Here is a 15,357-nt window from a genome sequence, read left to right as displayed (position 1 = left end):
CTGATGCACCAGTGCGCACAACTAAGAGGGGGGTGCCACCAAACGGGCAAATAAGAAAGAGTCAGAGAAAATGTACACTTTATTAAAGGATCTGTCAGATCGTTTTACAGGGCAATTGTCTCTCTCCCAACAATTTGCCAATACCCTGGTGCCCTATTTTGACCAGGTGCCCGATGCCATGAAAATAGATATGCAAATTTCTGTGATGCAGACCATCAAATCATATATCCCCAGTCCCCAAAATATTTTCCAGACAGACAGAAATCTTCCAATGCAGCCAACGCAGACAACCATTATGCTTCTTTCCAAACCCCCCCTTTATATTACCAGATGCCTATGCAACAAAGTTACAGACCAGGAAATCAATCCCCATCTAGACCAACACTTCGACAGCTTGATCACCATCAACCTCCTCTGCCATCTGCACTTGGGCCACCAGGATCAGGTTTTGGAGCACCAGATGTGGGCAAAAGGGGTCCACGTTACCATTTCACAAATGCCCCAAGTCTTGCTCAGGACCAGCACTATGGAGAAAGTGCTCCTTGTTTGTCTTCCCAGCAACCTGAAGCATGCCAAGACCCATTTACTTATCATACTTTATCATTCTAAATGCTAGTTCTGTTTTTGTTATATTTATGAAAAAAACATATGGTGGAAACCTAACTGAACTCATTTGTATATTGAAATAGGGATGAGCCTAATACTTCATTACTTATTTTGTTATCTGAACATTTTTGTTTTTGAAAGAATGAAGCAGTTCTACACGTTATATGTTTGTGTCCAAAATCACAATTAAAATCATAATTACATTATTTTGCTGAAATATAAACTTTGTGTGCCTGTTCATTTGATTAACACTTTGAAGGGTTAAAGTATAAAGCAAAAAGTTAAAAATTACCTCAATGTAATAATTAGCCTTTCAACTGGTGGAATGCAGTCCCTGAAGGATGTGTTCTGACGTTGCAGCTTGCTGCTGAGTAAACCAAGCAAAGCATCAAAACTGTGTGGGCAAAAAAGGCCATTGAGAAAACCACAAGCACAATGTCACCTATACAAGCACCTACGTTGAGTCTATTTAGTCAGTAGATTTCACTTTAAAAATTTGTTTAGGGTTATGGTTAAAATTTGTGTTTGGGTTAAGACTAACCCTAACCCTACTTTAAATCCTAACCCTAACCATACTTTAAATCCTAACCCTACTTTAAATCCTAACCCTAACCCTACTTTAAATCCTAACCCTACTTTAAATCCTAACACTAACCCTACTTTAAATCCTAACCCTAACCTTATTTTAAATCCTAACCCTAACCCTACTTTAAATCCTAACCCTACTTTAAATCCTAACCCTAACCCTACTTTAAATCCTAAACCTACTTTAAATCCTAACCCTAACCCTACTTTAAATCCTAACCCTAACCCTACTTTAAAGCCTAACCCTAACCCTACTTTAAATCCTAACCCTAACCATACTTTAAATCCTAACCCTACTTTAAATCCTAACCCTAACCCTACTTTAAATCCTAACCCTACTTTAAATCCTAACCCTAACCCTACTTTAAATCCTAACCCTAACCCGACTTTTAAACATAACCTAACTATAAACCAGAGTAGGGCTAGGTAAAGGTACTAAATCAATAATTCACCTTTTAATAGACATCCGTGTGTAATCCATAAACTTGTCTCCATGGGCTCGGAGGACGTTGTAAATTATCCAGAATTGCTCTCTCTGCTCCCTATTGCCAATCACTGGATGCACCCAAAATCTATGTTTTCTCCTTTGTTCTTCCTCTTCAGCTTCCTCTTCAAGCAAAACTGCAGCAGTAGCTGTGGCTACTGCTAGAAAAAAGGACATTGAAGCCAGGATAATCTAAGCACCAAAAGACAGCAAGACTAGGGAAGAAGCAGGAAGTACTAATGTCAGCTGACATTCTGTGATATAAGCAGTGATGTTTTCCAATTGGTTCTTTCTAAAACACAAAATAAAAACCGCAAAACGCAAAACGCGGCAAAAATGCATGTTTAAAAACGCGGCAAGCACAGCAAAAAACACTGCAGAAATGCTCAAAAGTAACATGCATAGGTGTGAATCAAGCCTTAAAGCTCGATTCACATCTACGCATGTTGCTTTTGAGCATTTCTGCAGTGTTTTTTGTGGTGCTTGCCGCGTTTTTGAGCAGCGTTTTTGCGGCGTTTTTGCAGCGTTTTGTGTGTTTTTTGTATACAGTCTAAAAAAAAAAAAAGCAAAATGCTGTAAGAACGCTGTACTTGCATTTTTGATGCTGGTCCATTGAATTCTATTACATGCAAAACGCTGCATTTTGCATGAAAAAAAGTCCCTGACACTTTCCAAAAACGCAGAGGTACAAAAATGCATAATGACCAACTGAGAAATGCATCCCAGCTTAGGCTGTCTATAAATTTATGGCAGCTTATGGGGTGGCGCAGACAGGGGCATGGCGCAGACATCATGGCTCTTTCCTGAGTGGCTCTGTCACGAGTGATGCGCAGTTTCACCGACGCAGTTATCAATTCTGATCATGTCTTCTCTGCTCTTTTACAGGTAATTGTCTCCTATCTCCTATTCAACTGTACATCCCTACTGAACTGACTTTGCTGAGTCTGCTATTAATATTTTTGGTAATTGTCTCCTATCTCCTATTCAACTGTACATCCCTACTGAACTGACTTTGCTGAGTCTGCTATTAATATTTTTGGTAATTGTCTCCTATCTCCTATTCAACTGTACATCCCTACTGAACTGACTTTGCTGAGTCTGCTATTAATATTTTTGGTAATTGTCTCCTGCTGCCATATCTTTAAACTTCCATATTTACTGCTAGCTCTATAACAAACACACTGCAATAGCAATATTACTGGTGATTGATTCTCAACTCCATGTGGCTTGAGTGATCAAGAGAGGTAATTAGCTTTACGACCCTAGCCTGTGTCTGGCCTGGCCCTGGCCATCTCCTCCCCATATTCAGGTGTCTCACATCAGACCCAATAATGACCAACTGAGAAATGCATCCCAGCTTAGGCTGTCTATAAATTTATGGCAGCTTATGGGGTGGCGCAGACAGGGGCATGGCGCAGACATCATGGCTCTTTCCTGAGTGGCTCTGTCACCAGTGATGCGCAGTTTCACCGACGCAGTTTAACGAAAGCAGGATAACTAAAGCTGCATGAACAACAGGAACTCTGCTCCACTCTGCAAGACGACAAGCAAACCAACTTTAAAATTTATTTTATATTAGGTTAGTTCCCACTCTCTATCCACTAACATGCTCCTTATTCTCTTCCTTCTCACATTGGTGTCTTCTATCCTCAAATTATCTTTACTCTACCCCTCCTCTTTTCCCTGCAGCATGCACATATCACCCTCACTCCTACCCTCTCCCTACTATGGCACCCATCATCTCCTGCAGTTGCTGCACCCACATGCTGACATAAACACCAGGGCCACTAGACACGTGCGCTCATGCACATCCCACTCCCACCTTGCCTTCCTCACCCTCCTCCTTCTCCTAGTCTCAGGTGATATTTCTCCTAATCCTGGTCCGCCATTTTCCAAATGCAAGCCACATATCCAATACCCCTCCCCCTCTGGCAACCACCGCAATCCACTCAGTTTAATTTCTATCCCCCTGCTTACTCAAAGCACCCCACCAATCTCATGTGCCCTTTGGAACGCCCGCTCCATCTGTAACAAGCTAACATCTGTACATGACCTCTTCATCTCTCATGGCTTGAACATACTCGCCATAACAGAAACCTGGCTGCAAAATTTTGACTCAGCTTCTCCTGCTGCCCTCTCCCATGGTGGTCTCCATTGGACTCACTCCTCCAGACCCAACAGACAGAAAGGAGGTGGAGTTGGCTTCCTTCTATCCCCACAAAGCACCTTCCAAGTCCTTACTGTCCCTCCCTCTCTATCCCTCTCTTCTTTCGAGATGCACTGTATTCATCTGTTTTCTCCCATTTCTCTGAGGATTGCAGCAATTTATAGGCCTCCAGGACCGGTATCGCGCTTCATTGATGACTTTGCTGCCTGGCTACCCTACTTTCTCTCCTCTGAAATACCCACCATTATTCTTGGTGACTTTAACATTCCTGTCAATGTCAACAGCCCAACTACAGCTAAACTTCTCAACTTAACCTCATCTTTTGACCTAACCCAATGGACACATACTTCCACTCACTCCAATGGTAATACCCTTGACCTTGTATTCTCCCATCTCTGCAACCCTGGCAACCTCACCAACACCCCCTTTCCTCTATCTGATCACAACCTCATTACTTTCACTGTATCCTTGCCTCCAACCACCCATCCCTCCAAGCAGCAAACAATTACTTGTAGAAACCTTCGCCACTTTAACCCTTCTCTTCTCTATTCTGCTACTGACAACCTATATGACATAATCTCTCCCCTGTCCTGTCCTGACCTGGCCACTTCTGTCTACAACAGTTCACTCTCATCATCACTAGATGCACTTGCTCCTCTAACCACACGCAGAATTAGGCCCCGACCCTTACAACCCTGGCAAACTGACAACACTAGAAATCTCAAGAGACATTGCCGTGCTCTTGAACGACTGTGGCGTAAAACCAAATGCCTGCAAGACTTCACCCTATATAAATCTGCCCTTCTAAAATACAATTCATGCCTCCATGCTGCCAAACAAGCCTACTTTGTCTCTCTTATTAATTCCTTGTCATCCAGTCCCCGTCGGCTCTTCTCAACCTTTAACTCTCTGCTTCGTCCACCACCCCCTCTACCCACTAACTCACTCACTGCCCAAGAGATTGCCAATCACTTCAAAGACAAGATCGATGCAATTCGTGAGGACATCTCCACTGTGCGTACGTCTTCCCCACCCATCATACCTTGCCCAGCAGCACATTCAACCCTCTCCTCTTTTGAATTGGCTACTACGGAAGAGGTTACAAAAATTTTCTCGGATGCCCACCTAACCAATTGTCCCTTGGATCCTGTTCCCTCACAACTACTACGGTCACCCTCTTCTTCTATCCTATGCTCCCTCACCCACATCTTCAATCTCTCCCTTTCTAGTGGCATTTTCCCCTCCCCTCTATAACATGCACAGATCACTCCCATTCTTAAAAAGCCCTCACTGGTCCCTACTGACCTGAACAACTTAAGACCCATCTCACTACTCCCATTCACCTCTAAACTTCTAGAACGCTTAGTCTACAACCGTCTTAGCTCCTACCTCAATGAAAATAACCTTCTTGACCCCTTACAGTCTGGCTTTCGCTCGCAGCACTCCACGGAAACTACCTTACTAAAACTCACTAACGATTTACTAACTGCTAAAACCAACAGCCAGTACTCCATACTCCTACTACTTGACCTCTCTGCGGCCGTTGATACTGTTGACCACCCGCTCCTTCTCAATAAACTACATTCCCTTGGCCTCCGAGATTCTGCTCTATCCTGGTTCTCTGGCTATTTATCACAGCGCTCCTTCAGTGTCACCTACAACTCTGTCTCCTCCTCTCCATTGCCCCTTTCTGTGGGGGTCCCCCAAGGCTCGGTTCTTGGACCCCTTCTCTTCTCTATCTACACCTCCTCCCTTGGTCACCTAATAACTGCCCATGGCTTCCAATACCACTTATACGCTGATGACACCCAAATCTATCTGTCTACTCCTCACCTCACTCCTTCAGTCTCCTCTCGCATTACTAACTTACTAACTGACATATCAGCATGGATGTCGCACCACTTCCTTAAACTAAATCTCTCTAAAACTGAGCTATTAATATTCCCCCCTGCCCGTGCCCCCCTCCATGACTTTTCCATCAAAATCAACAATGCAACCATCAGTCCCTCCCCTCACGCCAGGGTACTAGGTGTAATCCTAGATTCTGACTTGTCATTTCAGCCTCAAATCCAATCGCTGTCAAAAGTTTGTAGAATTCACCTCCGTAACATCTCTAAAATTCGCCCTTTTTTAACAAATGAAACCACCAAGCTCCTCATTCACTCCCTTGTTATCTCTCGCCTTGACTATTGCAACTCCCTTCTCATTGGCCTACCGCTCCATAGGCTATCCCCTCTTCAGTCTATCATGAATGCTGCTGCCAGACTTATCCACCTTACCAACCGCTCAGTGTCTGCCAACCCTCTACTTCAATCCCTACACTGGCTCCCAATCACCCAGCGAATTAAATTCAAAATTCTAACCGCAACATACAAAGCCATTCACAACTCTGCCCCAAGCTACATCACTAATCTTGTCTCCAAATATCACCCAAATCGACCTCTCCGCTCTTCTCAAGACCTCCTGCTTTCAAGCTCTCTCATCTCCTCCTCCCATGCTCGTCTCCAGGATTTCTCCAGAGCCTCTCCCATCCTCTGGAACTCACTACCTCCATCTATCCGGCTATCCCCTACTCTTGCTACCTTCAGGCAATCCCTGAAAACTCATCTCTTCAGGAAAGCCTATCACGTCTCCAACTAATCTCCTACCACTTCCACCAGCTCATTCCCCACAGTTACAACCTTTTGTACCACCTGCCCCACCCTATTAGATTGTAAGCTCTTCTGAGCAGGGCCCTCTTAATCCTATTGTATTGTATTGTATTATAACTGTATTGTCTCCCTTTTATATTGTAAAGTGCTGCGTAAACTGTTGGCGCTATATAAATCCTGAATAATAATAATAATAAATAACATGTTCCATAGGAACCCAATGTTAAAAAATTCCCATGTATTTCTGCAAAATGCAAAATGCATCAAAAAACGCGTTAGTGTGAATGGAGCCTAAGACCAGGCCTTATTCTGACACTTTTTGTTTACAGGTAAACATCTTTATTTTGGCTAGAAATTACCCCTAAACATTATATATTTTTGTAACAGAGGTCCTAGAGAATAAATTAGTGTGTTTTGCTAAATTTTTACGTCACACGGTATTTGCGCAGTAGTTTTTCTAATGCAATTTTACACACTAACGCATAAATATATTTTAATTAATTTTAATGCACACAGAAACAATATAATACCCAACTTTTTGGTAAAATATAAAATATGGTGTTGCACCAGGTAAATAGATACCAAAACATATCAGGCTTTAAAATGGTGCATGCATGTGAAATGGCGCCAAACTTCAGTATTTAAAAATCACTATAGGCGACTCTTTATAAGCAATTATTGGTTACCAGTTTAATGTTACACAGGAGGTCTGGTGCTAGAAACATTGCTCTTGCTCTGACATTTGCGGCAATACCTCACATGTGTGGTGTGATTGCTGTTTATGTATGCATACAGGACCAAGGTGTGCATTCGCTTTTGCACGTGAGCACAGGGGGACAGGCGCTTTAAATGTTTTATGTATTTATTAGTCGGACACTGGTACACTGAGAGATGTTTTTGTGCACTTGTACAATGACAGATGTTGACCATCCACCGACAGACACTGACAGATGTTGATGTCACAATGAAACACTATTGCAGATGTTTTCTGCACTGGTACAGATGTGATGGTGTCAGGGCTGGGCTCAGCCCTTCCTTCTCTGTGTCTCACCCTCGGACGTACATGCTCCTTTCCTCCTCCGTACTTTCCATAGATGTTGAGGAGGGAGTACTGTCAGGGCTGGGCTCAGCCCTTCCTTCTCAGAGCTCCATGCTCAGCTGTTGGTTAATTGCCAGCACTCTTCATTCCACAGTGACTCACCTGGTCTTCATTTCCTGCTCATCAGCTAGCCCTGCTGGCTATTTAAACTGTCTGGATCAGATCTCCTGTGCCTTCGCCTGGTCAACATATCTGGATACTCTCTGCTATGTTTTCCTGTGAAAGACTTTTGCCTGTCTGATTTCTCTTCCGGTTCCTGATCCTGTTTACTGCCTCTACTATGCTGATCTCTGATTCATTGGCTTGTTCCGACTACCTGCTCTGGTTACTGAACCCTGGCTATGTTTTAACTACGTTTGCTCTGTACCATTTTACCATCTTATTAAACAGTGTGTTTTTACTGCACGTCTGTCTCAGTCTGCTTCATGGTTCCTGACAGATGGGACACTGACAGATGTTTTGTGCACGGTGACAGATGTTTTGTGCACTGGTACAGATGTGATGGGACACTGACAGATGTTTTGTGCATTGGTACAGATGTTAATGGGGACACTGTGACATCCATTTATAGGGAAAGGGAAAGTGGTGCTTGGTGTACTGTATGTGGGGATCTGTGACAGCTCTGTGTGTAATATCATTTTATTCAGAGTGCTGTCACAAAGGCTGCAGATTAACCCCCCCACCACTGTGCTCTCACTGTGCTCAGTGGGGAGAACTGATGCAGAGAAACAGGTCTCCGTTTAAACTGTGAAGGCTGTGATTGGACACAGCTGTCATCTGGTCGGGAGGGTCAAATCCTGATCCCCTCTGTGTCACGCCATTGATGCCATCGCATCCAATGCTGCATTCCAGATCCCTCCACCGAGCTCCAACTGCGCCACATTGCCACAGCATCCTGCTGGCCAGGTGTCAGAACTTGGTATAAGGCTGAGATGCTGGGAGGGCTCCCCTTGCGGCTGAGTGCAGCACACCCCTGGAGGTGACACAGAGGGTGTGGTGCCCACAGAAGCACGGGTTGCCTGGTTGCTGATGCTGGTTGCCAGGAACTTGCTGGAACAGGCCAGGTATACTACAGGGCAGGCGTGCTTGGATGGTCCAGGAGGTGCGGACCAATGGAGCAGACCGGATAGCTGAGTTTGGAGCCAGGCCAGGGGTCATTCACAATAAGACAGTCCAGGATAAGCGTAAACAGGAGCCAGCTGGATCAATGCACAGAAGACAGGTAAGGCAAAGTCTGTAAGCCAGGTCGGGATCAGATGCAGGGAGCAATCAGGAACAAGTCAGGATACAAGCCAAGAGGTCAAGCCGGGGCATCAAGATGAGCAGGTCAAGGCAAGCCGGGTCGGTACACAGGAAGTCTGATGAGCAGGATAAACAAGGCACAGGAACACAGAGGGAAGCTGACAATAAACCAGCACTGCATCATTGTAAGCAGTGGGTTTAAATAGGCAGTGGCGCTGCTATCACGCTATGCGTGTTCGCCTGTTCACGGCTCTGCGTGTCCTTTGTCGTTGATTCGCACCGGCATGCCTCTGCCAATGCCAGTTCACTATTCCTGCACTATTGTGCCTGGGAATGTGCCTACTTCCCTGATAGTGTCCCCTCCCAAGGGGCAGCCTCCGGATGCCTAGTTGTGCCTAATTTTTCATTATGACTGTTGCGGAACCTCTGTAAAAGCCTAGGAGCATTGCTCGCAGGTTCCCATGAGTTCTTCTCTGCAGAGTATCCCTTCCACTTAATAAAGAACTGAATTGTCCTACCTCTCCGTTGACAGTCAAGAATGGACTCCACTTCCAGGACCATCCACTTCCAGGACCATCCCCTACCAGGACCGAAGGTGGTGGTATCTCTTCTCTCCCTGGAAAAGGACTAGAAACAGTAGGTTTAAGCAAAGAGACATGAACTACAGGGTGGATTTTATAAGACTCTGGCAAAGCAAGTTCGAAAGCTACTGGATTAATGTCACATCTTATTTCAAATGGACCAACAAATTTTGGTCCCATTTTCCGGGACGGTCAGGGCAGTTTGAGGTTTGCTGATAAAAGCCACACTCTGTCCCCAACCTTAAAGGAAGGGTTTCCTCTTTTCTTCTTGTAATATTGTTTCTTTTATTCTTCTTGAGCTTTTTGCATTGTCTCCTAAATTTGGTAATTTGTTTGAATGAAATTTATTCTGTCCTGGACTGCCGGAACTGAGGTCTTGCGAATGATATTGGGTAGAAATAAGGAATGGAACCCATAATTGGCCTAGAAGGGTGACTGGTTGGTAGCAGTGTGCACAGAGTTGTTATATGTGAATTCTGCACATGGCAATATGGAAATCCAGTTGTCCTGAGAAAAAGAACAAAAACACTGTAGATATTCCTCTAGTGTTTGGTTGGTCCTTTCTCCAGAATCTAGAGGTAAATTGCACACCTCTATCCGACACAATGTTGTCTGGTATGCAATGCAATCTGATTATCTCCTTATAAAGATATTTGCTGTGTCCATGGCAGAAACTGTGCCCATCATTTGCAAGAAGTGTGCCATCTTGGACAGTCGATCCACTACTACCAAGATGGTTGTAAATTCCTCTGAGGGTGGTAAGAATACTATAATGTCCATTGATAGCTTTTTCCAAGGTTGTTCCAGGACCAGCAGTGGTCTTAACAGGCCCCATGATTTAGCATCGGACCCCTTGTTATGCTGGCATGTCGTACAGGAGTTAACATATTTCTTGCAGTCAGATCTCAGGGTGGGCCACCATAAAGACCATTGGACAAATTCAGTTATTTTTCAACCCCCGAAGTGGCCAGCAAGCTGATGGCCATGAAAAGTTTTCAGAGCTTGAAGCCTGGCTTGTTGTGGGACAAAAATGTTATCTTGATGCCAAAGGAACTCCTCCTGACTTCTTAGGGAGGAGATTTCTGCCTCTGTGCACTGGGTGGATGTTTGCTCATTTGAAGCTCTTAAATCGGGTTGAATTAGAAGAAAATTTTGAGGAGGCAAAATCGTACTGGGTGTGATTTCTACAAGGGCATCAGGGCACATTCGGGACAGGGCGTCAGCTTTTCCATTCTTGGACCCTGGGTGGTAGGTGATATGGAAATTAAACCTAGAAAAGAATAGAGCCCACCGAGCCTGTCAGGGTCTCAACTCTTTGGCAGTGTGAAGATACTCTAGGTTCTTGTGGTCTGTGAAGATTAAGATAGGGTGAATGGCACCTTTCAGGAGATCTCCATTGCTCCAGGGCAGTTTTAATTGCTAGGAGTTCCTGATCCCCTATATCTAGGTTTTTCTCCAGCTGGCTCATCTTCCGTGATGAGAAGGCCACGGGATAAAGTAATGCTTTGGGGCCCTGGCCTTGGCATAATACTGCCCCTTTGACCACTTCCAAAGCGTGGACTTCCAGGACATAGGGCAAAACAGGATCAGGATGCTGTAAGATCGGTGCAGAGGTAAAGAAGGATTTTAGTTTGTCAAAGGCAGCTTGTGCTGCTACTGACCACTGGAATTTGGTATGTTGGCGGGTTATTTGGGTAATACATAGTTACAAAGTTACATAGTCAGGTTGAAAAAAGACACATACACTGAATCACCTACACCACGAAAAGCCCGTCGAGATTACTAGCATGACTACGAAAAGGTCCCCTGAGATCCTTCCACACGAGGTGCCTGACTCAACTACAAGCCTCTCTTTTTCTCAGGCGAGTAATTATCCTACTATAAGTTGACTTACACTGTTTTTAGTTCTCTGTTTAGCTGTTTCCATGCTTTTGATCCTCCATTCCTTTGATACCTGTGTTCAACTCCCTTGGCATACACCATTTTTGAGACCAAGACCAAGCTGTGGGTTACCCGCCTCGAGGAGGACTAGACTGCCACATCGCACTTTCAATTCCCACTGTATGCCTTTCCGAATCGCCCTTTTGATCTCACAGACTGTTCACCGGTACATGAGGTCATTTGCAACAGCACATCATACTGCCCTTCCACAGAGGGACCTTACACACTCAGCGACTCGCCCCCATGGTCACCTGGATAATTCCACAGTTTAAGAAGAGGACTTACCACTATAACCAAAATGGACACCTCGTACTACATCCTAGACCAGATGGGAACATCCAAACTGTATTGACTGTGATAATAGAAACTGCCTTAGCAGGGCAGGGTAAGGTTAACCCCGATGGACTTGCACGCAGGGGGTCTCTCTCATGTTCACAGGATAGATCATCCATTTTTAGATACTGATATATTGAAAAATACATGGAGCTGGTACACACACAAACAACCATTCCAGACAAGATGTGAATACACTAGCTCCCAACGGAGCCCCCAGCGTGCATTTCTGCAAATAGGGACATTATAACATTTCATGCCTGGTCGTATATATTCCCACACCAATATGGAGAGGCCCCACAATATGCGGAGCTGTCTCTGAACAAACCACTCAGTCATGCCCCACTCGGAAATATAATGCTGACTGTGAAGCACTGAGGCACGCCATATGTTGTAACTATATCTACTCACCGGGGGGGGACGGGGAGACGGAGGAGAGTATAGACCTCATACATCTAATTTATAAGTGAATAAACAAACTTACTACATTCCAATCATAAGGGGCACTGTGGTTGGCTGAGGCTCGCTACATCCCCAGTCTCCTAATAGACACGCACTATTCCTAACCATGCCTTGTTAGCCATTTTCCCTCTCCTCTAACCTCCCCCGTGGGTATGCTAGATCTGAACTCTATGTTCCTAGCAAGAAAATTACTTCTATACCATTCATGCAGATGCACCTATTCCCCTGAATTCACCCCCAAGTACATTCGCCCATCCCTGGTGAACTCATGGGCACTGAGATACTTCCCTTGCAGCAACGCCACTAACACAGTAAAGGTTCGACCTCTATAACGCACGATTAACAATCACCTGTACTATTCACTTCAATTCACTTCTCCTCTCTTGGCCTACAACATTAATGCTCTCTCCACTACCACACCAGCAAACTCCAATAAGCATCTCCCCATGTGCAACATAGGGCACCATGTGAGGCGACTCACGGCTGAGGAATGGCTGTTAGCACCCTCCCGATGGGCACACCACACCTTTCACAGGCACGGGTCCCACTTTACACAACACACAATCATGCTAAGGGATGTAATGTTATAGCATATCTCACTGTTCTTATTTTCGAAATTGTTCAAATGTTGAAAGTTTTACTACTCTAACACCTATAGATATAAAGACTTTGGTTAAGACAACTGATAACGGTGGCTACACCCCACCATGATCCAACAGGTGGTCTAGGCTCTGTTGAACGCTGTGCATACGCCACCCTATGGACAAACACCAATCAAACACGACATGAGCGCCTACATTATACTGTTATTTTACTGGCCTCATGCCGTACAACTTTTGCTCCTTTCAGATTCCTCCACCAACGTCCCCTCAACCTACTCACATTCTCAATTTGACCCTTATGGTCTGCCTCTACCTATCTGGCTCAATACCCCGTAGCGGGGGACTATCGGACTAAATACAAACAACAAACTCTTCCTCACCAGTCAAATTGGGAGAGAACAGGTGCGGGACTTTGAATGAGGCACAAGGTAGCAGAAGTATAACTTGAATAAGAATGCAATTTATTTAATAAAATGATACAAAAATTCATATATTTATGTATTTAGGCACATAGCTCTACATATGTTGGCACATAGCTCTATAATAATTATCTGTAGTCATTAAAAAAGTGCATTTCTATTGCAAACATAAGCATACAAAAAATTTGGAACATTCATACGCATATAATTGATCATTGTGTACACATAACGGTAAGTTGTAAGCTCTACGCCGTTTCGGGACCTTATAGCCAATCATCAGGAGCATAACCGTAATGACCACCTATGAATAGGGGAGATAGCAGTATTGAACGATTTGAAAAACGGATGGGTAATGGTAGAACATGACTTTCTCATTCCTTCACTAAAAAATGGACTTACAGCATGTCTGCGCAGAGACAGCGCAGCCCCGCACGCCCAACCAGCCAGTATGCCAGGGTCCGAAGCTGAGGGGCAAGTCTCAGCGGCATCACCAACACAGAGAGCCCCCCAGACTGGATCAGTGTAGGGGAACAAGATGAAGGAGTGATGAATGTGACCTGATTAAATGGAGGAAAAAAATGAATAGGATTCCAAACTAAAAAAGCAAATAAGTGTGGGAAGTGAATGTGAATGAAAAGGGTTAAGTGTAACATTGGAGAGAAAAGTGTAGAATGAGGAATCAGTGGGGAAAAAGGGAAAAAAGGAAGAAAAGACAGAAGGAAACAGGGAAAGTAGAGAGGGGAATAAATAAAAGAGGGAAGGGAAAAGGGGGAATGAAAGGAGAGGAGGAGGAAAAACTAGAAAAAAAGGAAGAGAAAAAAAGAAGGAATAAGGGAAGAAAGAAAGAGAGAGAGCAATGAAGCAGAGAGAGGAAAGAGTGCAGATGGAAGCTAAAGGAAATGAAAGCAGTCAGAGAAATGGCCAGAAAGGTGGGAGAGTGAATAATGAAAAGTGGGAGAAAAAACATACCTAAAAGTGTAAAAAGAGGCAGGGCTGCCGACAAATTTGTGATTGCAAGTGGGTAGTGGGAAGGAACAGCGTGTGGGACCCCGCACTGGGAGAGGACACTGCGAAGGGTGCCGCCGAAGAAAAGACCCCCAACGTCAGGCACCAGCTGCCCAAACGGTGGCTGGGAAGCGCCCCGATCCAGCCAGCTAGATACCTAGACCAGCCGGTCGTAGGTCTGCCACCGAGCCCACCAAGCGCTGGAGAATGTTGACTCAAGCTGCCGCTATAAGGCGCCACGAGGACGCCATACAGCCGGCGCGAGAGGCATGACGTCGACGCGCAGTGGGGAGGATCCCGCCCGCCCCAAGTAGGGGAAAGGGGCGGGGGGATCAATCCACTGTGCGCGGCACAGCTTCGGGACATAGCAGGGACGGCCGGCCAGGGCAAACAGCAGCCAAAGCCATCACAACGCACACATAAAGGAAGCCCCAGCATTACAGAAGATGAAACGGATAAAGTAATGGCCCAGTATTTGTTCAATAAGGGGAATCAAAATATTTGATGAATAAACTTTATATAATATATGTAAAATGAGCAATTAAGATAGAAATGTTAAATGAAAAATAAAATAAAACTAAATGTAATACTCATGAGTGCGACCTTGTGCCTCCATCCCTAATTAATTAATCTGAGAAGGTAAAAGAATGCATTTTGGGACTTTGCATGAGGATAGTGGGGCCGTTCAATACCCCTCCTCCATCCCGATTCAGTAATCAAATTGGGAGAGAACAGGTGCGGGACTTTGAATGAGGCACAAGGTAGCAGAAGTATAACTTGAATAAGAATGCAATTTATTTAATAAAATGATACAAAAATTCATATATTTACATATTTAGGCACATAGCTCTACATATGTTGGCACATAGCTTTATAATAATTATCTGTAGTCATTAAAAAAGTGCATTTCTATTGCAAACATAAGCATACAAAAAATTTGGAACGTTCATACGCATATAATTGATCATTGTGTACACATAACGGTAAGTTGTAAGCTCTACGCCGTTTCGGGACCTTATAGCCACTGATCAGGAGCATAACCGTAATGACCACCTATGAATAGGGGAGATAGCAGTATTGAATGATTTGAAAAACGGATGGATAATGGTAGAACATGACTTTCTCATTCCTTCACTAAAAAATGGACTTACAGCATGTCTGCGCAGAGACAGCGCAGCCC

Source organism: Aquarana catesbeiana, linkage group LG07 (assembly GCF_042186555.1).
Source record: "Aquarana catesbeiana isolate 2022-GZ linkage group LG07, ASM4218655v1, whole genome shotgun sequence".
Taxonomy (NCBI): Eukaryota; Metazoa; Chordata; class Amphibia; order Anura; family Ranidae; genus Aquarana; species Aquarana catesbeiana.
Note: the sequence above shows the minus strand (reverse complement) of the source record.